The sequence below is a fragment of the Engystomops pustulosus genome, chromosome 6, assembly GCF_040894005.1.
Source record: "Engystomops pustulosus chromosome 6, aEngPut4.maternal, whole genome shotgun sequence".
Classification (NCBI taxonomy): Eukaryota; Metazoa; Chordata; class Amphibia; order Anura; family Leptodactylidae; genus Engystomops; species Engystomops pustulosus.
In genome coordinates, this window is record NC_092416.1 from 160118462 (window position 1) to 160142213 (window position 23752).

The 23752-nt window shown below is 43.8% G+C and overlaps 1 protein-coding gene across 3 annotated transcripts in view; it reads left to right on the forward strand.

Annotated features, from left to right (window-relative positions):
• The first annotated feature begins 223 nt into the window (after window positions 1-223).
• EMILIN3 (elastin microfibril interfacer 3) overlaps window positions 224-23752 on the forward strand; it is a 103086-nt gene continuing 79557 nt past the window's right edge. Inside the window, exons 1-2 of one of the 3 annotated variants that reach the window (XM_072112096.1) lie at window positions 224-314; window positions 3786-3889. The gene's annotated coding sequence lies outside the window, so the exon portion shown is untranslated. The other 2 variants (XM_072112097.1, XM_072112095.1) reach the window with 2 other exon arrangements.

Consider the following 23752-nt stretch of genomic DNA (forward strand, 5'->3'; position numbering starts at 1 on the left):
TCAGAATATTAACAACATCCTTTATCTATTCAAGATATAATGCATTTAACATATATTCTATGTAGCACTTTTAATTTAACAAGTATAAATTCTTGAAAATCTCAGGATAAATCAAAATTTAGAGACTGACGTCCCCTTTTCCGGGTGTGTGAATGGTCTCTTCCAAATAAGGCGGGGAAGCGCCGCGCATGTGTCTGTGACTCATTGGCTGGGTTTCCTGCCAGTATAACGGAGAGGCGGGGCTTACTGCGAGTGCCATCGTCATCGCCTAGTGGTTGACCCTTTCATTGCTGGGTTACGGCTGTGATTGACAGGTAGTGTAACCAATGAAATCGGGGAAGTGACAGCCGCCTGTGGTGACGTAGCTTCTGGTACTGCTTCTGTCATGAGGCGCCAAGTAGCTGACAGGAATTGTGTGGCAGCTGCTAGTGGTCCCTGTTATCAGGCAGTATAGGCGAGGTATAAACTGGATGTAGTGTTGTACCGGGGCTATTGTGATAGGAAGTCCACAGTAATATCACACGTATATGTCTGTAGATTTGTAGGGTTGTCCGGAGGTTGGAAAACATGGCTCTTCTTCCAAAAACAGCGCCACACCTGACCGCGGGTAGTGTGTGGTACTGCAGCTAAGGTCGGACTTGCATTGGTATTTCTCACAGCCATTTTGGATTCACGTCCTCCTTTCTATGGCCGCGTTCATACGCTGCGTCACGTTTTTGATGCGTTTTTGACTCATTCCAAAGGCTTCAGCCCACATGCTGAGGTTACACTGCCTTTCCATTGCATTCGATAAAACCCAGCGTAACCTCAGCATGTGATCGCGGTGCAAGCCTCTGGAATGGGTCAAAAACTCAACAAAAAAAGGTGACACAACGCATGGTGTGAACGTGGCCTCTAGGCTCACGCACACAACTGTCAATTTCACAGCCCCATGTATGAGCCGACTGCCCGAGACGCACCCAATGGCGCAAGTCCTGTGCGGTGGTTTTCAGTGGTCATCAGCGCGTGAAAGTAGCTCACACTTGGATGACTCGTGGGATACAAAGAAAGGTCCACGGCTGTGTGGACACGTCGTGTACAGTTACCATTATGGACACATACAGATTTGTTTTCTCTTCCTGGCTTTAGTGGTTTTGTACTGACACCTACCACTGTGGTCACACGTTTGTTAGCGTTGCGTTCATAATACGCTAGCGCAAGGGGGGGGGCGGGTCTCATCCACATCACATATGCATATTTTAGGGAAACGCATGCTATCGGTAACCAGAGCCTGTGGTCTTGGATTGTTTAAATGCAACACAATAGGGTCTGGTTAACAAATGTGTGCATTTCCCTGGAAACGCATATGTGATCAGGCCGAGGCCGGACCCTTGGCTCTTGTGTTGCGTTTGTAAACGCCATGCAAGCGCACCGTGTGACCGCAGCCTCAGAGGAGACTCACATGCTCTGTCACGTCCTCTGCTCTGCGGGCAGTCTGTGAGATATGGCCTAAATTTTACAAATAACTTACTCCTGGCCCTTTAAATGCCCAAACATTTTTGCAGCCTAATGTAATATTCAAATATAATAATTAATAACAAAACAAATTTTAAATCCTTTACACTCAAATTAAATAGATTAAACAGCAGGCTCCTGGGTGCGTTACCAGAGACCCTATGTCCTGCATCTTCACAGAACGTTACACTGTCTCATCCTCCCACTGCTACTTCAGAACTTCCCCTCCCTCTGCCTGATGAAATCTCACTGCAGTAGCAGAAAGTTTCAGCCAGTGGCATACTGACCGCAGTCGCCATTGAGACCGGCCATATCGGACAGGGGGGGCCCGGGCTATTAGCAGAGCCGGATCATCATTGGCGCTCTTGGAGACGATGGGCCCGGTCTCAATGGCGACCGCGGTCGGTACGCCACTGGCAGTCGGGCAGGGGCCTCCGTCTGTCCGGACAGGAAGCTCCTGCCCGTCACTGAATAGTGCTTGAGCGGCCGCTTCCGATGTGGCTGGAAAACCACCCCGGCGCACATCGCTCCACAAACTAGGATGCGCAGCCGCATGATGACGTCATCGCGCGGCCGCGCACCCCTTCCTGTCTGGCCGCAGGTGGAAGAAAGAAGACGTGGGAGTCAGGAGCCAGAGGTGAGTACAGGGTTTTTTCAAATCAATCAGTTGTAAAAGGGGCTTATTGTATAAAATCATTAATTTGATCGCATGCAGACTATGTAATAATTAATTGTGTGTGGGGGGGGGCAGAATATGTAATAATTCATGGTGGGGGGGCAGAATATGTAATAAATCATTGTGGGGGGGGGCGGAATATGTAATAATTCATTGCGGCGGGGGCAGAATATGTAATAATGAATTCTGGGGGGAGAGAATATGTAATCATTTATTGTGGGGGGGAGGGCAGAATATGAAATAATTCATTATGGGGGGACATAATATGTAATGATTTATTGTAGGGGACAGAATAAGTAATAATTCATTTGGGGGGGCAGAATATGTAATAATTGTGGGGGAGGGAAGAATATGTAATAATTCTTTGAGGTTTTTTTTAGGTATAATTGGGGGGGGGGGACTCTAGTTACGCCACAGGTTTCAGCACACAGTAGGTGGGGGTGGGGGTGGGGGGGGCTCTTGTACAGTGTAACAGCCTGTGAATGTCTGCAGGCTGATTATGCAGCAAGTATTTCCTACGCCACAAGGAGAATGGAGTAAATTTTGGCTCAATTTGCTCATTTTTGTAAAGTTGTGGCTCAAAAATCTGTCTATCACATTTTGATTCACTAGATAAATCTGGCTTAACCCATTACCAACGTGTGACGTATTAGTATGTCACACGTCGGCTGTGGGTGTATGAAGAGGGCTCACAGGCTGAACACTTTCCATACAAGGTCCGCGTTTGCTGCATATTACAGCAAAAACACCCATCAGGAAGCGACGATCTAAGACTGTAGGACTTTGTAAGACTGTATAGTTACTGATCATTTGTTACAATGTGCCAGTGGCATATTGTAATACATGATCAGTAAAGTCCACATATAATGCCATACTGTAGCAGTATATGGTAACATCACTCAGCCAACCTAGGATTAAAGTACCCTGGAGGGGTCTTCAAAATAGTAAAACAAAAAAAAAAAATCATTAAAAATTCAAATCATCCCCTTTCCTTAGAACACATATAAATACACAGTAAAAATCATAAACATGTTATGTATCGCCACTTCCCAAAATGCCAGATTTCTCAAAATAGAATCACGGTTATTCCCAGTGTTTAACTCCGTAATGGAAAATAGGGTCCGAATGTCCAAAACCCCACTTTTTCGCCATTTTACATCATTTAAAAAATATTAAGTCCTCAAGATGGTAACAATAAGGACATTTGCCCATCTTGCAAAAATGACATCATCCACAGCTCCATAAACCAAAGTATGAAAGTTATTAGCATCGGTAATTGCCCCGACCCAAAGAATAAAGTAGACATGTGATTTGGGGCGCACAGTGAAAGCCAAAAGCTCTGCAGTACACGACGTGGAGTATTTAATACCGTCACTACAAAGTGCAGTTTGTTACACAGAAAACAAGCCCTCATATAGTCCTTACATTGAAAAATTTAAAAATTGCACATTTTTGAAGGTGGGGAGTAAAAAATGGGAACGGAAACACGTTGTTAAGGGTTTAAGTAGGTGACAGTGAAAAGTGAAATAGGTTGCCAAATGGAGCAAAAAAAAGGCACAAATTTTTGGCAAATTGTGAGAAAACTGACATAACTTCAATGATGCTTTTCCCCTAGTGAATCTCCACCAGTAAGGAGCTGGAGCACCGCCGCACCGGACCGGATTTCCCTAATTCGCAATGAAGAACATGGCTCCGAGTCCACGTCAATATTCCCTTACGGTATGTAACGCTTTGCTCAGGGCGGGGACATGTTATATTATTCTTACGTCTTGCACATTCGATGCTTGACCCCCCTCCGTTATTAAAATTCTTTCCTTCTTTTTTTTTTTTCCCCAAGATGTAAACACTCATGTGAGCGAAATGTTTTTCCCATCTTCTATAATCTGGGGTTTCAAAGTGAAAGTATAAGTGTGGTAGAACTATTATATAATACTGCTGGGAATGGAAATTGATGCCACATGGAGCAGCAACTTTTTTTTTAATGGTATTTTTGTGAAATAATCCTTTTTTTTCCCCCTCTTTTTAAAGACTTTGAGAATGTGCACTAGAGGGCGCTGACGTTCCCTGCTATGTGGTAGCTTTTCAGTTTTATACTTTCTAGGGCCGGGGACAGACGGGACTCAATCGTGGTGGAAAGTCTGTAGCGGATGTTCTGCAGTGATTCGGGCCACAGCTGGGTTCTGCCGTCACCTGCGATTTACTGGTGGAAAATGCCGCAGATTAAAATATGAAGAAATGCTGAGCAATGTTTTACTATTCTTATAGCCACCTTAAGAATTATACAACAGTCATATGGGTACAGAAATTTAGGAATTGTTCCACAAGCGCCCCCCCCCCCCCCGCCCCCCCTAATTTTTTCTAATACTGTTAGCACTGGGCATCTGGATCAAATGTCCTGGACTTGTACCCTGGCGGCTCAGATCCACAGATAAGGGTGCAGTCACAAGTACAGATAGAGCTGCTGTTACAAACGCAGTCTTAGCGTTTGGGGGCGGGACTCGCCTATGGAAACGCAAGCGATTGATAATCAGAACCCATTGTCTTGCATTAAAACAATCCGCCCCTTAACGCTACGAACGCAGCGCTAGCAGTATGTGTGACCGCACCCTAGGGTCTTTATTTCATCATGTGTCCCTCTCTTGAATATGATCTCGAACACAGGGGTTATAATTTTTTTTTTTTACCTAAGCCACGCCAGTTATTCCTCACACACAAAGTAAAATTCCCTCATTAGCGCCCCCCACAACTCTCCTTCATTACATGGCCCCCCTCATATTGTGCCCATCGCTCCCTTTATCCTTGTTGCTGGTTAAAAAATATTATAAATAATGTCCCAATGCATAGCTCTTATGGTACAGAGCCCCAAAATCTGGGAGAATTGAAATGGTATGCAATCTCAACTCCTCCTGCTCTATAACATGCTACCTGTGTATAAAACAATAGGACACATAAGCACCAGTTTTCTGTCGGACTTTGCACGTTCTTTTAGATGCAAACTGCTTGCACAGGTATTTAAGAAGTGTCTACACACGATCCTTTTGTGGTGCAGCTGCGCTATTCTTCATGCAACACAAATTTCTGCACTGAAGGGGGCGCTCCAGTGCTCAGTCGGACCGTACGCCAGATTTATCGTGCAAAGTCTGACAGAAATGTGTCACACACCCTATTGCAACACATTTCTGTCGGACTTTGCATGATAAAACTGGCGCACGACCCGAAAAACTTTGTGTCGTATGAAGAATAGTGAAGCCGTGCCACAAAAGGATCACACGCAAAACAATTGTGGTGCAGACACCTCTAAAATACCTGTGAAAGCAGTTTGCACCTAAAAGAACGTGCAAAGTCTGACAGAAAACTGGCGCAAGGCCCTTAGTAAATGTTCCCCTATATGTGATCTGCTCCTTCTGCTCTATTACATGCTGCCAGCAAATAGGACACTATGTACAACCTGCTCACCTCCTCCTGCTCTATAACATACTGCCTCCAGATAGCACACATGTACAACCTGCTCACCTCCTCCTGCTCTATAACATACTGCCTCCAGATAGCAGACATGTACAACCTGCTCACCTCCTCCTGCTTTATAACATACTGCCTCCAGATAGCACACATGTACAACCTGCTCACCTCCTCCTGCTCTATAACATACTGCCTCCAGATAGCACACATGTACAACCTGCTCACCTCCTCCTGCTCTATAACTTGCTGCCTGCAGATAGGACACTATGTGCAATCTGCTCATCTCTTTCCAGGTGAGAGGTTTCTTACTAACCAGTTAGCAGCTGATCCTTTTCACTACCTTATGCTCTGTGTGATCATTGTCTCCTCAGTCATCCCTCTCTCTCTTTCTATCCTTTCCTGTAGGATCTGTCTCCCTCCTCCCATCAGAAATTAGCGTTACCTTTGTGTGAACATGTGCAGAGCATGTGTATGATGTAACTGTAGCCGGGCTGAATAGGAGCTCTGTATATGTACAACATGTGCGTGCTGGCTCCTTACAGTGACATATATATGTTTGTGTGTGCGGCGGCTCAATGTCTAGCTTTTATTATAGCAAAATGAGGTTAATTGTGTGTATACAGCAATGTTCTGGTGTATATACAATAACACAAAGCGCTACCTCACTTAGTCCTCTATTTATGTGCAAGAAGGACAACAAGCTGAGACCTCAGACAGATCCTAGGTGCCATCATAACATAAACCGCAGTGTAGGTTATGGTTTACAAGACTGCACAGGGCATCACTGTCCTTTCTGTGGCCTTAAAGGGAACCTGTCAGCATATTTTACCCCTAATAAACCAAAAGCCCCCTCAGGTAGAGGATGAAATGCCTGTTCTACAATTCCCTCTTTCATGTGATATGTCACCTGGTTACCTATTAAAAAAATCACCTCCAAATTCATGTGAAAATCAGCAAATAAGAGTCATCCTTTTCCTGAGATAAGGCACTTTTATTAGTTGCTGGGTTAGTGTCACATTAGACACCACTATCTGTGGGTATAAAATGCTAAAATTGGGGGCAACCTCTCCCCCCCCCCCCCAAATAAACTTTGTTGTTGGCCCAGTTCCCTATATCTGAAAGATGAGATTCGTATCTTTTATATGACACCAAAAGTATGTTTCTATAGAACCAAAGATAGGGGTGTCGGAAGTGATGATCTACTAGCAGCATGGACTCTCAGGCGGCAAAATATGACTCCTCTCTGCTCATTGTAACATGACTTTGGAGGGGACACTACCTGAGGGGGCTAGTAGTTTAATGGGGTAAAATCCGGTGACAGAATCCCTTTAAAGACAGAGATACGGGTAGCTAAATACATAGGGGCTCATTTACTAAGGGTCGCGCTGCTCACTTTCGTCGGATTGTTCACCTTTTTCGGGGATTGCTTGGACAAGTATTTAAGAGGTGTCTGCTCCGGGATTTTGGCGCACGCGATCCATTTTTGGCACAGCTGCGCTGGCTTTCATGAGACACAAATCGGCGGGAGATCCGACTGATTCGTACTGAGCGTGGGATTTAACTTTCAAATTGTGTCACAAACCCAAGCACTTTGTCGGACCTCAGCGGGAAAGCGACACATGCAGGATATCGGGCGCATGATCTTAGTGAATTGCGGCACAGGGCATTATCGCCAGACAACGCACTTTTATGTAAACTCCAGCGGCCGCATAAGTTATATGTGCCCCATAGTTGGAAATGCAATCTGCAGATAAAAATCCAATTCCTTTGTAAATCTCTGGTTCTGCAGCTCACAGACACAAGCCTAAAAAATGTGATTCTTATTTATAATGACGAAAAGGAGGCGTCTGAAGTGACACTACCTTTGCAACCTGTAAACTTGACTCCTCTTAGGAAAAGGATGACTCTTCTCTATTAATTTTCATGACTTTGGGGGAAACTTTGTATACGTAAACGGGTGAGATTTCACATAAAAGAGGGAATTCTAGAAAGGATATTTCATACCCTTCCTGAGGGGGGCTGAAAGTTTAATGGGGTAAAAGCTGGTGACAAGTTCCCTTTAAATGGGATTTAATCTGCCCATTGGTCATTGCATTGTGTTCCCTACTAATCATCTGCAGTGGAGAAATAAACAGTACTTTTATGCTTGCTAAATAGTAATTTTATGGGCTATTTATCCAGTGTCCCTTTAAGAATTATTTTTTAGCTCAGTGAAGGTCAATCCAGGACCCTGGTATCTTCCAAAGCATTTACCGGCTCCAACTCACAGTCATCAAGATGTTTGTGCGCCGTAAATCACTGGGTCTATGGAAGTCTGACACATTCATCCCAAATACCAAGTGCCTCCTTTACTTTGAAGCTTCCTCTCCTTTGTGTCCGGATGCATGGATCTCAACCAGTAGATATGTTCATTAGCCAAAAATTGTATATTAATCCAATATGATGGCAATGTGGGCCATATGTTTTAGTCTTACAGAATACTCCAGAAATGTGAAAACATGAAAATGTTCTAAAAACGTGTCTCTGATGGAATACGTTCATGTTTTCTCCTTTAATCTATTAGACGTTGCTGTTTACTATGCAGAAGGTATTTAGTTTTTCTTCCAAAAGACGCTCGTTTATGATGTTCGGCATTCACTTCAGAAAGGACGTTCTCCATTTTCATGTAATATAACGGCATGTTCTGGAATACAGGACATAACAAGTTGTGCAATATACACATCCACTCATCAGCCATTGTGTACATTGTGTAGTGTAGGCCTCCTCCATGCTGCCAGAGAAGCCATATAAGCCACAGTTTACATTACCAGATCAACTTCTACTCTGTCCTGATGCTTCTATAGGTTCTGTTCTGTGGGTTCTTTTGGTGGCAGACAGGGATCCGAATGGATACTCCTACCAGTCTGTAGCTACACATCTCCACGGCAAGGAAATGACAACCATCTTTCCAGTGATACCTTCGTTTTTAGCTGGTGACAGGTTCCAATAGCCTATGCTATGCTGATTTTACAAAAAAACCCTTTGTCAGCATTCTGAATTATTTCAGTACTTTATGAAAGGTTAATTCACATTACCTGGCGCCCTGTCAGCAGATTGTGGGACTCTCCACACGCTGCTGGCAGGGAGCAAGGTAATGTGAAATAAACTTGTATAAACTACTGAAATGGTTCTGAATGCTGACAAAGGAATTTTTAAAATCAGCAAAGCACAGGCTATTGGAACCTGTTGTTAGCTGAAAATCACATTCCTGGTGACAGGTTTGCTTTGATTGTGGCAACTCCCTCTAAATTTTAGTGCCTGGCTTCGAAGAAGTGACATGACTTGGGATAATAGTCAAACCAGTAATTTTTTTCTAAAAGGAATAAATCCCCCAACAAGGCCACTGTTTCATTGTCATGACATCTCAGTTATAAGTATAACTGGGTGAGAGGCCATGGACGTAGGTCAGGAAGGAATTCATTTTATTATTGAGATTAGCAGAGGAAGCTGCCTCATTTAAGGTAGTACCCGAGCCAGTGTTTTCCTTTTCCTACCCTATTTGCATATCCCTTAAGAAGAAACCCCAGCACATTATGCATGGCCTTCAGGGGTGGATTAAGACCACCATGGGCCCTGGGCTATATGGATGTTACAGCCCCTACAAGTCTGGAATCACTTCCTACATCTGGTACTAGAATCGGCTTCTTGGGGAATGGAGGATTTGTCCCTTCGGCCGGCTTTCAATCTGTGGTTTCAGGACCTTTAGAGGACCTTTAAAGGTCCTGAAATGACTCTTCTGTACATGTGTATTGAGAGAAAGAACAGATGTACAAGGATTTTTATAGGTGAAAGTCCTTCTAGGGGGCTTTGGGCTACAGCCAAAACCTCCTATAGTATAATCCACTACTGATGGCCTTTATGCTGAAACTTTGGACCTCAGAGGCAGGTTTCATATGAAGAATGAATTCCTTCCTTACCCGCATCTATGGCCTCTCCCTTGTTTCCTTCATGGTACTGAGATGTAACGTCAAACATCGCTATCTATGGGCGTCTATTTCTTTTGGAAAAGTCTTACTAGTTTGTCTGTTATCTCACGTCATGTTACTTGGCTTCATGAAATCCAGACATAGATGTAGAAAAACACGGATTGGATGCTGCTTGTGTTTCTACTTGCTATGGATCTTGTCCACCCGTACTATTGAGCTGCGCTGCTTTCTTTTCCTATTCCTTTTGACATAGGGACAGATCTATTATTCTCGATGCACCAGTTTTCTGACTTTGCACTGAAGAGAACGTCTTTGGTGCTTGCACATGTATGAACGCAGTGACCCCTCCGTGGAAAACAGCAGCGCATGCTCTGTCTTTTCCAGGTGTACGGCGCGCCCCCAGGTCGCCATTGCCGTCTATGGGGACATATATGCGGGAAAAAAATTTGCAGCCGCATATACATCCCCACAAACGGGCGTGTGTATGAGCCCTAATGAAGAGTTTATCCTTGGTCCCATTATAGAAAAAAAATTTAGAAAATCCAATCCAAAATTTTTTGTCTGGACCCACAATTATAAAATATACAGCTCCGACAAATTCAACTTAAAAACTAACCTAAAGACCCTATCCTGTATATAACCCGGGGACTGCCTGTAGTTGGTAGGAATTTGGGCCAATTCCTCTGGACAGAACTGGTGTGACCGAGCCTCCTGCTCGCACCGGTCTGTTCAGCTTCACCCATACATTTTGTAAGAGGTTTGAGATCAGGGCTCTGTGATGGCCCATCCAAAGCATTGACTTTTTTTTATCCTTAAAGGACATCTAGCATCAGTTTAGTGATGGTACATGTGTCCTAGTAAGAAGTTCCTCAGGACTTCTTTTACTATAACTATATATCCCACAAAATATAGAGTTATAAAAGTTATGCAAATTAGCCTGGTGCACTCAGGCTACATCACCCCACATAGTGGGGTGTGCATACATTAAAATACTATGATCCCTGAGGCACTCGGGTGATATAGCCAGTGCCCCAGGCTAATTTGCATAACTTTTATAACTCTATATTTTGCAGTATATAGAGTTATAATAAAAGAAGTCCTGAGGAACTTCTTACTAGGACACATCTCCCATCACTACACTGATGGTTGATGTCCTTCAGGCCACTTTATAACCAGTTTGTTTAGCAGCTTCAGGTCATGGTCCATTTTTTCTCAAGCTTCCTGGCTGATGTCTCGAGATGTTCTTCAGTATTTTCCGCAATATGTTCTTTCCTCATGATGCATCTATTGTGTGCACCAGACCATCCACAACATGATGCTGCCCCCTGTAGGTCACAGTCGGGATGATGTCCTCAGGCTTGGAAGCTTCTTCCCTTTTCCTTCAAATGTAATGATGGCCAAACATTTCGATTTTAGTTTTGTCAGACTTCAGGGCGTCTCCAAAAATTAAGATCTTTGTTCCTCCTGACATTAGCAAACATTAAACTGTGCTTTTTATGTATCTTTTGGGGTAATGTCTTCTTCCCGGCAGAGTAACTTTCAGCCCATGTGGTATCGCTGTGGATAGTGACACACTCTTAACAACTTCACCCGCATCTTCACAAGGTCTTCCGTTCTTGCGTTGATATGCGCATTTCGGACCAAAGCATGTTCATCTCTGGGACACAGATCCCATCTCGTTCCTGAGCGGTATAATGGCAGTGCATTCCCACCTCGTTTGTACTTCCGTATAATTGTTTCTGGAAATTGCACCCAAGGATGAACCAGATTTGTGTTAATAAACAATTCTCTTTGTGATATCTTGCCTGATTTCTTTAGACTCTACATGATGTTACACAAATAAGCATTGTGTTTCAGGTGTACCTTCAAATACATTTACAGCTGTATCTCTAACTAAACTAACTAACTAACATTAAATCAGGTGTATCCAAAGTCATGACATCACAATATGTCCCAAATTGGCATAGTAATCTTTGTGGATGCAAACTTTTTACTTTGATGAAAGTCATAAATATGCCTTCAAAAATTATGTCTATCTTTATTCTGGCAGTTGAGCAAATATAAGTACCCCTATATATACTCGAGTATAAGTCGAGACCCCTAATTTTACCACGAAAAACTGGTAAAAACTATTGACTCGAGTATAAGCTGAGACCCGTAACTTTTCCACCAAAAACTGGGAAAAACTATTGACTCAAGTATAAGCCGAGGGTTGCAAATGCATTGATCACAGCCCCCAGTAGTATATAGCCAGTCTGCCCCCATGTAGTATACAGCCAGCCCCCATGTAGTATACAGCCAGCCCCCATGTAGTATACAGCCAGCCCCCATGTAGTATACAGCTAGCCCCCATGTAGTATACAGCCAGCCCCTAGTAGTATACAGCCAGCCCCTAGTAGTATACAGCCAGCCAGCCCCCAGTAGTATACAGCCAGCCCCCAGTAGTAAACAGCCAGCCCCCAGTAGTAAACAGCCAGCCCCTAGTAGTAAACAGCCAGCCCCTAGTAGTATACAGCCAGCCAGCCCCTGTAGTATACAGCCAGCCAGCCCCTAGTAGTATACAGCCAGCCTGCCCCCATGTAGTATACAGACTGCCCCTAGTAGTATACAGCCAGCCCCCCCCCCCAGCACTTAAAAAAAATAAACATATATACTCACCCTCCGATGCTCAGCGCAGTTTCCCGATTTCGGCGCGGCTCGTCTTCTTTCTTCCGCACAGCTCCTCTTCTTTCTTCTGTCTTCTTTAACAGCCGGCATGGACGCGGCCATGTTTTCTTCCAGGAGGCGCATACTATGATGCGACCACTGCTGACGTCTTAGTATGCGCCATCCGGAAGATAATATGGCCGCGTCCATTCCGGCTGTTAAAGAAGACCGAAGAAAGAAGAGGCGCCGTGCCGACATCAGGGACATTGGGGAGCCGCGTGGAGCATCGGGCCACCGGAGGGTGAGTATATAAGTTTATTTTTTTAATATACTCGTGTATAAGCCAAGGTGAGGTTTTTCAGCACATTTTTTGTGCTGAAAAACTAGGCTTATACACGAGTATATACTGTAAGTTTGGTAATCCTAAAATGGGAAAGGTTTATTCTAATTGCCATATAGTGAGAAAAACATAATATGGGAGGAATAGTTTTTCATTTCCCACCACAAAAAACGTATTTGCACATTTTTTTTAAAGAAACTGAATAAGACCTCACTTCCCATATAATTCATTGCACATAGAATATTCATATCCAAGTTGTTGGTTCACTGGTGACCCTCCTAGAAAAGAACAACAAGTCCTGTAGTATTGAAGGTGTAGTCACGGTCGCATGATCTAGTTTTGATGGTCACATAGCCAATGTTGGCCTTTTTAGTTTTGGGCAGGGATCAGCATAGACATTTCAATGAAAGCCGTCATTTCCCAGGCATCACTGAGCCATGGACGTCCATAACTTAGTAACTGGTTCACCATTTGTCCTTCTTTGGAAATTCCTGTAGACCACAAATATCCCACTAGATCTATTGTCTTAAAGGGGCTTACTCCTGAAAGAAGTTCTCAAATTATAATCCTCTAGTGATGTTTATACAATACTTACTTTACAATTTTACTCCGTTTTCTTGCTGTTTAGCTCCTATAACTCAGTGATGGTCAGTGTAAGATTCCAGAGCATGGGCAGGGACTCGTCTAATCTGTGCCCCAATCTGTGTACAGGGCCGGCTGGAAGCTGGCATCCGACACCATCTCTGCGGCCGGAAGCTCCTTGTGCGCGGCTTCTGTTCCCCTGTTCACAAACAGGTGTACGGATCAGATGGACTGCGGTGGGGACATCAGCGGCGCCGGAAGAGGTGAGTGCACGTTAGAGCCCGGCCCTAATATCTTTATTAATCCTGGATAACCCCTTTAAGCTCCTGTTGTTGAGGATTTAATGTATTGGATTCCTATTGATTTGATATAATAATAATTTGTTATTTACATAGTGCACACAGATTACGCAGTGCTGCACAGAGCTTTGCCAAATCAGTCCCTGTCCCCAATGGGGCTCACAATCTAATCAACCTAACAGTATGTTTTGGGGTGTGGGAGGAAACCAGAGGACCCGGTGGAAACCCATGCAAACACGGAGAGAAAATACAAACACTTTGCAGATGTCTATGACCTATTCTACAATTGATCATCAATATCAATCAATATCAAAATCTCGGGAGCCCCTTTAATTTTACAGTCAGCAATTAATATGCAAATTTTTCAGTGACTTTTTTTTGCCATCTTCTCTTCTTCAAAATCTTTCTTCTCTTTCCTCTTTCGCTCCCCTCCCCCCCCCCCCCCCCCCGCTTTCTCCTCTCCCCAACTTTTCTAGCCTCTTTGAGAACACACACAGGAATTTGCTCCCCCCCCACCCCCAGCGCAGATGCGATCTCTTGATAGCTTCACATTTTCATTCCCCAGAGCATCAAATTAAGTAAAAAACATAAACCAGAACCCCTTATCGCTCCCCCCTTGTTGCTCCCCATATCTCTACCTCTACACATATACATCCTCCTCCTATCCCCCGCCGGCCTCTTCCCCACACAAATCCTTACATTCTTGTAACGGATTGTCACAGACAGCTGAAAAATGTTAAAATATAAAATAGAGAGCGGGAATAGGAGACCCCCGCCCTCTTCTAAGCCACCCACCCCCTCCCCGTAGCTCTCCCCCCCTCATCCAACCAGTACAGTGTGTGCATGTGAATCATTTCATTCACGTGTTGATGGTCCCCCCAGTGGTGGCCGTGCAGGTAGACCCCATAGTAACTGCACCCCCACCCCCGAGAACACCTCACACCTGCATACATAGAGCTGCCCCATGTCCCGTGACACACGCTCTGATGCGCAGCCAACATACTAATGGAAACCAGCGAAGCCAGGAGAAATTTACAGCTCCCAGGACGCAACTCACCTCCATTCTCACTCTCGCTTCCTACACTCCACAACCCCCTCCATCCCTTCCTCTCTCCCTCCCCCAGCCCAATCATTTCCACTTCATCCCCATATACAGTCACCTACTTTTCAGAACACATTTTCCTCTTACTTCTCAGTTTGTTCTCTTTCTAACTGCTTTACTTTTCTTTACTTTCTGTAGATTTCTATCCTTTCTCATTTCTCCATCGCCAGTCCCTTTGGTCCGAGTTTCGTTTTCCTGTATACTAAAGGCTGTATACAAATCAGAAAAATGTGGACCTACTAAGTGAATACAGATTTGGGGACTTACTCCATGCGATATCTATTTACCAACTTTGACAACTTTATGCATTCGGAGTAGAGACTCAAAGTATGTAGAAGAACGCATAGGTCAATAATAGTTAATTTAAAGGGGGTGTCCCACTGACTTCAGACACTTATCAGTTACCTCTGGTGGTCCCATAGAAGCCACGTCTTGGTATTTGTCAGTGCTGTTCCTAACCCAACTGCTGTCTACCCTTACTCAATTACTAAAAGGCACAACAACTTTTTATATTTGGAAATTTTTTGGACACCGCTTCCAATATCAGCGTCGTAACTAGGAGAGGCAGGGCATAAGCCTCATCCATCTGAATGGGGCCTCCTTCCCCATCAGAAAATATGCACATCCTCCATTCTTTAGTCTTTCTGGTAAGATGCTGGGGCCCCTTCACACTGCGGGCCCCATAGCAGCCGCTATGACTGCTACTGCCGTAGTTACTCCCCTGGCCAATATTTATTGAACAAAACAAAGCAGCAAGATATGATCTAACAATACATGAAAAAGAGTTCTTCAAGCTTAAAAGGTCAATGTGCACAAATCCTAAAATTATGAATTGTTTTCTGGTTCAATGGGACCAGATCCCACGTCTTTCACCTGACTCCCAGGGATTCCACCCGAAAAGAGTCCCACAAATTTTTTCACCAACCTCGATTTTAACACCAACAAATTTGGAGGTGGGCCATGTCCACCTCCCCACCAGTGTACCACCAACTTCAATAACCCATCACAGACTCGCTTATAACACATATATGTACATGACTTTAGAACAAACATAGCACTCTAAGAGCAGCAAACTTCTATACTATAACTTTTGCTATCATTAGAATTTTTTTTATAATTGTAAAAACTGTTTTACTAAACTCTATAACCTTCCATTAGGGTGTTCGGGACTTTCTACTTCTCATCAACTCTTCCCATGCTAAGCTCTAATTGGACAGTCTGATCCTGTTAATCCCTCCCCCTATTCAAAATGACCAATCTACTTCTCTCCAAGCCCAACTTCTGTAGGGGCTCCAGCTTTTTCCTATAAGCTGGAAACAGACATGCAAGACCCGCACTCCATAAGGTGCACATGGGACCCCTGGTCTTATAATTAGCAGAAGGAGATAAAAAAGTAACCACAGAATGTTGCATCTTTTTCTTACGTTTTATCAACACCTTTTTTTTTTTTAAGCACAGACACAAAGTACCACATTTATTAAAGCCCCTGTGTGATTTTTCTGTCAGACTTTGCACGTTCTTTCTATACCCTGCACTATACCCGACTCAAAATTCTGAGTCGTGCAGAACTTGCGCCCCAATTCCTGAATCTGGCGCCCCCTACACACAACACAAGCGAACTGCACTGCAGACCTCATAATGGTCCATAATTGTAATCCTATTCAAATGTTCACAGGATCAACTGAGATTTTATTTTATTATTTATTAGCAAAATCTAAACTGTGTAAATCCTTGCACATTGAGAGCATTTAAAGGGAACCTATCAGGGTGATTTGGGACACTAAACCACCCACAGATCTTCTTGAACCAATGGTCTAGTGTCCCAAATTGCCCTTATCATCTCTGTCCATGGCCATAAAAATAAACACACATTGCTTGATTGAAGCTGGAGTAGTACCCCCCGGCTTCATAGCACAGGCGCTGTAGGTCTGTCAGTGAAGCTGGTTTGTACTACTCTGGGTTTCCTAGAATGGCTGTGCAGATGCCTGGAGCTGTGGACCGAGCTAAGTATATTTTCTCAGAGAGAAATGATACAAGGAAATTTGAGACACTAAGGACCATAAGGACCTGGAGTTGGTTTAGTGTCTCAAATTGCCCAGACAGGTTCCCTTTTACAGGCTTTGGATTTCTTGGAAATAGATACACTGGTCTGGCTTTAATCCCACATGGTGTCATTAGGCTTCCTGAAAGTCGGGCTTGATGGTAAGGGATCTACCTTACAAGGTAGCAAAAGAGGCGTGGTTTTCCTTGTTCCATCTAGGAAAACTTATCTGCATATTTCTCAGAATTCCCTAGGGGAGCAGCAATGGCTATAAGTCTCCACATGCCTGCAACCTTAATTGGCAAATTCTCCTTAAGGAGAACTCCCTGACCCTTTGGATTTCATGGAAGTCTCGGTAGACCGAGAAAATTTTAATTATCAATAAAGGCTAGAAGAAGATGATGTTCTTTATGGGTTCAAAGACCCCATATTGGAAGAATTACAGGCGGTCCCCAACTTAAGGACACCCAAGTTACAGACAAACCTCTCTGACCACTGTGACCTCTGGTGAAGCTCTCTGGATGCTATTACTATAGTCCCAGGCTGCAATGATCAGCTGTAAGGTGTCTGTAATGAAGCTTTATTAATAATCCTTGGTCCCATGAAAAAATTTGGAAAATCCAATTGTTACAGGGACTAAAATAATTTTTCTCTGGATCTACAATTATAAAATATACCTGTTCCGATTGCATACAAATTCAACTTAAGAACAAAACTAAAGAACCTATCTTGTACGAACTGAGAGCTAGGCATATATACAGTATATGCTTTTGGATAACTTTTTCCACTTTGTAGATGAGCCCCATAGCTCCTTCTTTATGTTCTTTTCTTCTTATTCTTGGCACTTACTAGTGACTTTACCCATCGATACCCCTTTTGTTCCACCTGCCTAACGTTTTCTTTGTCAACCCTCCCATGCTCCACCGTCCCCAGTCTTTGTCTCCCTACCCATGCTGGGAGCTACAGTCTTACACTTTAACCAGTAAACCTCTCGGAGTGTTAATTCTCTGACCCTAACCATTCAGGTCAAGCATGAACACAGTGGGAATGACGCTAATGAGAGATGGCGGCTGAAGGGATACAAGTGACCCCTCTAAATGCCAGCTCTTGGTTTGCTAACCACATTGAAGTTTACTAGGTTTACAGTAACCACCTAGAGAGCTACAAACTCTGCAACGGTGGGACCGGACTAACAATGAGTTATTCAGACGTCTTAAGATGGAGATGGGAATGAAAACCAGGAAAATAAACTAAAATGTAGTGAATAATATTTGTTTAGTGAGTTTATGAATTTGTTCTTAGAAACAGTATCATCTCCATCAGCTCCTCCTTCATAGATGACCTCAAGTATGACCTTATTATTTTAAGGCTAGAGAACAGCCTCTCTAGTCTGACTTGGGCTGGTGGCAATGCAGCAACCACACAGGCAACATGTCTAACAATTCCCTGATGTAGATGAATTTGTTCTTAGAAACAGTATCATCTCCATCAGCTCCTTCATAGATGACCTCAAGTTTTACCTTATTATTTTAAGGCTAGAGAACAGCCTCTCTAGTCTGACTTGGGTTGGTGGCAATGCAGCAACCACACAGGCAACATGTCTTACAATTCCCTGATGTAGTTTTGATGAACCATTGAAATAACAGTATCGGCTTAGGTAACATGAAGGCTTGGCTCCAATATATATATATATATATATATATATATATCTCCTCATATTCTATGTAAGGTGTATAGAATCTAAACATGATCTCAGAGGAAGCAAACTAAAACATGAAGCACAAAACCAAACCAACCCCTACACTCCTCAACAAGTCATGAAACGCCTCTCCAACTATGCATTCAGAATACCAAGAGAACCAGAGCGGCAAAAAACACTAATGTATAAAAAGTAATATTCTTTATTTAGAAGTAAATACATCAATTCAACATATATAACCCTCAAATGGGAAAAGAATATAAATGCAATGTATGGGGGACACAAGTAGCCCAAGATGGAAAAAAGGGGCATTGGTCTCCTGTGTTGTCCCTTTTTTCCATCTTGGGCTACTTGTGTCCCCCATACATTGCATTTATATTCTTTTCCCATTTGAGGGTTATATATGTTGAATTGATGTATTTACTTCTAAATAAAGAATATTACTTTTTATACATTAGTGTTTTTTGCCGCTCTGGTTCTTTTGGTATTCTAAAACATGAAGCAGTATGCAGAGAGAACATACACTGGACAATCTGGTCTTAATGAAAATGTGATATTTTGATGGCCGCAGGGGCGTAACTACAGCGGTAGCAGCCCACAGTGTCAAGGCCCCATCATCCGACCTGACACAAGAAGGAATGGAGGATGTGCACCATTATATCTATATTGTACTGCACATGTCCAGCATAATATGTATATAACAAATACTGCGATGTATATATGCAGTATCTGTGAGGTGTATATGGTGTCTGTATACACTGTTTGTGAGTATGTTGCATATAGCACTGTATGTGTGTGTATATGCTGTGTGTGCACATAAGTGTAGTTATATGTGATTGTAACTCGCATGTGTGAGTATACTAATATAGTATATATATACTCACTAATATAGTGAGTATACTAAGTGGGAAGGGGGGCCCCATGCAGTAGCCTGCTAGGGGGCCCTGTCTCTCCTAGTTATGCCACTGGATGGCCGTACACTGTCAACATCACTTAGTTAACAGAGATTCCTCCCTTCCACCACATGTACATGCACACTTGGTTTCGCATTCATGTGTCCAAAAGAGGGAGTCGGACTGAGGTGCCTTGGTGCTGACTTATCTTCTGTGACAACAAAGAGATCAGACATGTAAAACTCATCATGCCCAATCCAAGAGTACAGACCTCAATTGCCGTTCCCCTTCTAAAATCATTGGGTTTGCTGAATTTAATTGAAAGCGTATGGACACCTTTAGGAGTGAAGCTACGAGATGTGAGGTCAGTGAGGGACACGAGAAAAAAAGTACAATTGTTGTGCAAGAAGACGCTCTTGACAGATGACAACAGACCAAGAAAATTCAGCATAGGATGTCTGGATACTTTACAGAAGTGTTAAGGAATTTAAGACCTTCCTGCAAGACTTCTCTGCTCCTTATTAAAGGATAAACAGTCGCCCAATGTACTGATATTTACATTGAAAGAGATGAACATCGTGTCCTCTGTGGAGGAAGCCTGTTATAGGGCAGGAGGAGCTACACAGAGAGATTATAGATTTATGGGTAAAGTTTAGAGTTCAGTTTAGAACATATTCCTGGAAATCCTTGTTCTATCAACAGGGCACTAAAAATTAAGAGACCTATTTAAAGGGAATCTACGATCACAATCCATCATGATAAGCCAGGGACACTTACTCATAGATCCAGGCAGCATGACTGTGATAATCTTCTTATATTTATTATCCATCCATCCTTCTAAAAATCTACTTGTAAAATTATGCCAATGAGCCTAAAGGGCTCTGTGGGGCATTAACAGAGCCCCTCAGTGCTGAAGATTCAGAGGCTGTTACACTGTACAGGAGCGATCCCCCTCCCAAAGTGGGAGACAGTGTAGTAGCCTGTGAAGCTGCAACATGGAGGGGCTCTGGCAACACCCCCAGAGCCCTTCTGACTGATTAGCATAATTTAAAAAGTTGATATTAGAAGGAAAGAGGCCATAGATAACAAATATTAGATTACCGCAATCACTGTGCCTGGATCTATGTGTCCCAGGTTTATCATGCTTCATTTTGATGGTAGATTTCCTTTATGAGACATAAGAGACATGAGACATTTTTGTTTTGCTTGATGCCTACTGAAGGCAAACCCAGTCCATATGCCCACTTAGGGTGAATGGACATTATAGAGGGGTGCTCTCTGCATCAGGACCTGCATTTTGAGCCAAAACAGCTTTCTTTGGTGGACTCCAGGACCCTCCAGTGCAGTGGTCCACAACCATTTTGTTGCCAGTTGAGTAAAAGTTCATTTCGTAGCGGCTGGAAGTGACAACGTGGTTCGGATAGGGTGTCAAGGTTTTGCATGGAGGTTTTGAGGGGGAAGAAGTTACCTAAGCTGCTGCAGGTGGAAGATAAGGTACGGTGGAGGGAATAGCACTGTACCCAGGCACCTTCACAACTTTAGTAAGTAGCTGCTCTTGCATCCCAAATGTTGCTTGGCCTGGCATTGACGTGGTGGTTGAGCCATATCGTCCTATTGCGTTTTGGAAGGAGTTGTCTTTTAGTTGGCTATCTATTTAAAGGGAACCTGTCACCAGGGACCTAATTTTCACTAAAGACAGGTTGCAGAAGTCCATTACACCTGCAGTGCAAAAATGCCTCTCTGCCTTTTCTAAGCATTTGTATTACAGTATAATTGTGTGTTATAACTTACCTTACACCCTGACAAAATCCTGGGGTAGACCCAGGGGTTGGGCTTTGGTTTGGATACATTTCAAAAAACAACATGTGACTTGTCTGTTGCTCACTCCTCAGATCTTAGCCCCCACCTTTGTTCTCCTGTACAGCTCCTCCCTTCTGCTCCTTCTCAGAGGTCACAGCCTGGTTAGCTGACATCAGTGAGAGAGACGGAGGAGCTGTACAGGAGCACAAAGGTGGGGGCTAAGATCTGAGGAGTGAGTAACACAGACTAGTCACATGTTGTTTTTTGAAGTGCATGCAAAATAGCAGAAATAATAGAGCAGATTTACTTACCCGGTCCATTCGCGATCCAGCGGCGCGTTCTCTGCGCTGGATTCGGGTCCGGCCGGGATTTAATAAGGTAGTTCCTCCGCCGTCCACCAGGTGGCGCTGCTGCGCTGAAAAGCATCTGAACGCGCTGGAGTTCACTGGCTCGGGCTGAGTGAAGGTAAGCGCGTCCCGAGCGACACATTTTCCGTTCTTAAATGCGGTGGTTTTTCCGAATCCGATTTCCGTTGCGCGCATGCCGGCGCCGATGCGCCACAATACGATCGCGTGCGCCAAAATCCTGGGGCAATTCAGGTACAATCGGCGCAAATCGGAAATATTCGGGTAACACGTCGGGAAAACGCGAATCGGGCCCCTAGTAAATGACCCCCAATGAGTACCGCATATATACGAGAGTATAAGCCGACCAGAATATAAGGCCAGGCTCCTACTTTTACCACAAAAAAACTGGGAAAACCTATTGACTCAAGTATAAGGTGGAAAATGCATTGGTCACAGCCTCCACCCAGTATATAGCTATTCAGCCCCTGCCCCCAGTATACAGCCAGCCCCAGTTTGCCCAAATCATAAAAAAGTCAATATTCGCCTTTCCGTCGCTCCTCACAGGTCTTTTTTTCCATCCAATGGCAGGTCCGTGCAGCGCACAGCTCTGACATCAGCCGCCGCTGTTATCAGAGTGTGTGGAGGCTGACATCAGAGCCTGTGACATTGCACCGACCTGCCGCTGCCGGACGGATAGAAGAGAAGACACGCAGGGGGTGTCAGAAAGAGGAGGATTGACTTTTTTTTTTTAAATTCGAGTATAAGCCGAATTTGGATTTTTCAGCACATTTTTTGTGCTGAAAAACTCGGCTTATACTCAAGTCTAACTTTGCCCCCAGGTTTTCGGCGCACACGATCGGATTGTGGTGCATCGTCGCCGGCATTCACGCGATGGAAATCAGGGGGCGCGGCCGTCAGAAAACCGACGGATTCAGAAAAAACGCAGAATTAAAAAAAAAAATAAAACTGTCGCTTGACACGCGCTTACCTGCACCTAGGGTAGGGTGGTGAACTTCATTGAACTCCGACGGACTTCAGCGCAGCAGCGACACCTGGTGGACATCGGGTGCACGACCTTAGTGAATCCCGGAAGACCCGAATCCTCCACTGAGAACGCGCCGCTGGATCGCGACAGAACCGGCTAAGTAAATGTGTCCGTATGTGTTTTTTGTTATGGAATAGGGTCTCATTCCATTACTAGGCCCAGACAGATTGTAGGAACACTGAGCTCCATGTAAGGGGCCAGTCTGAAGGCATTTTGATAGTGGCGCACATTAGGAATTTAACTTGTGTTCTTCAAAGTCAACTCCATGTGAATCCCCCCTGCAATGGAGCTATTTCCAAAGGTGAAACGCTATGGGAAATGTATGGCTATCAGGCCTATGAGCTACAGGCCATCAGACAATACAATGATCTCATAGCACCCGTCTTTACAACGTAAAACTGAAGATGCCTAGAGTCCAAGCTGTTCCTTACATTTTTGGCCACTGTTATATCTGCTGTATAAAATGTGATTTTTTTTATACAGCTCCCCACAGTAGATATCTCTGGTTTGTGGCACCTAGAAACACAGGTCTAATATTTAAGGGGATTCCCCTCTTTAAAATGACACCAGAACAGTGGGAGTAATTTATAATTAGGCAGCATTTTACAACAGTTCCATGTCTGTCTTTGGAGTTCTGTTGCAGTCAGATTCATTATAGTGGCTTTGATACATTTGCTGGCAGTGTCTTATGCTATGTGGTTTGTTTGTGTCACATAAAAAGCCGTAATGTACTATCAAAAGTTGCAGAACATAGATCAGGGCTGGGACTGGAGTTAATATGTGCCAAAATTTGCACCTAAACACAAAGTCCCAAAATCATGAATTCAGTTCTGTTGTGAAAACTAGTCTATACAAATAATGAATTTGGCACAAGCAGGGTCTATGTCAAAGTGACTTTGTGCTCTCCTATGTTCATTCAGTCACAAAACAGCAATTGTACCACAACTGCAACAAAACAACGCCAAAGTAGTAAGCATCTACCATCAGGGAATCTGATGGTGGACATCCTGCACAACAGAACTGCAAAAATAGACCTAGACTTTCAGGTACCAATGACCTTCGGTTACGAAAGAGTTTTAAAGGGAACCTGTCAGCAGAAATTGTCCTAATAAACCACTACCATTATGTTGCCAAGCAGCTGAACAACTTCCAGATCATGTTTCTGTCAAGACCTAGTGTGGTGGCAGCATCCAGAAAATCTAATTTGACGTGAGAAGTAAATTGGTTGTATAAAGTCAAGGAGGCTGAGATTTTAACACTGAAGTAAAGCTCTCTCTTCCTCAGAAAGCCGCCTTCCTTGTAATTTCTGTTCCTGCATCCAGAGACATCACTAACCAGATCTCCTGAAGTCCAATGAATGATGT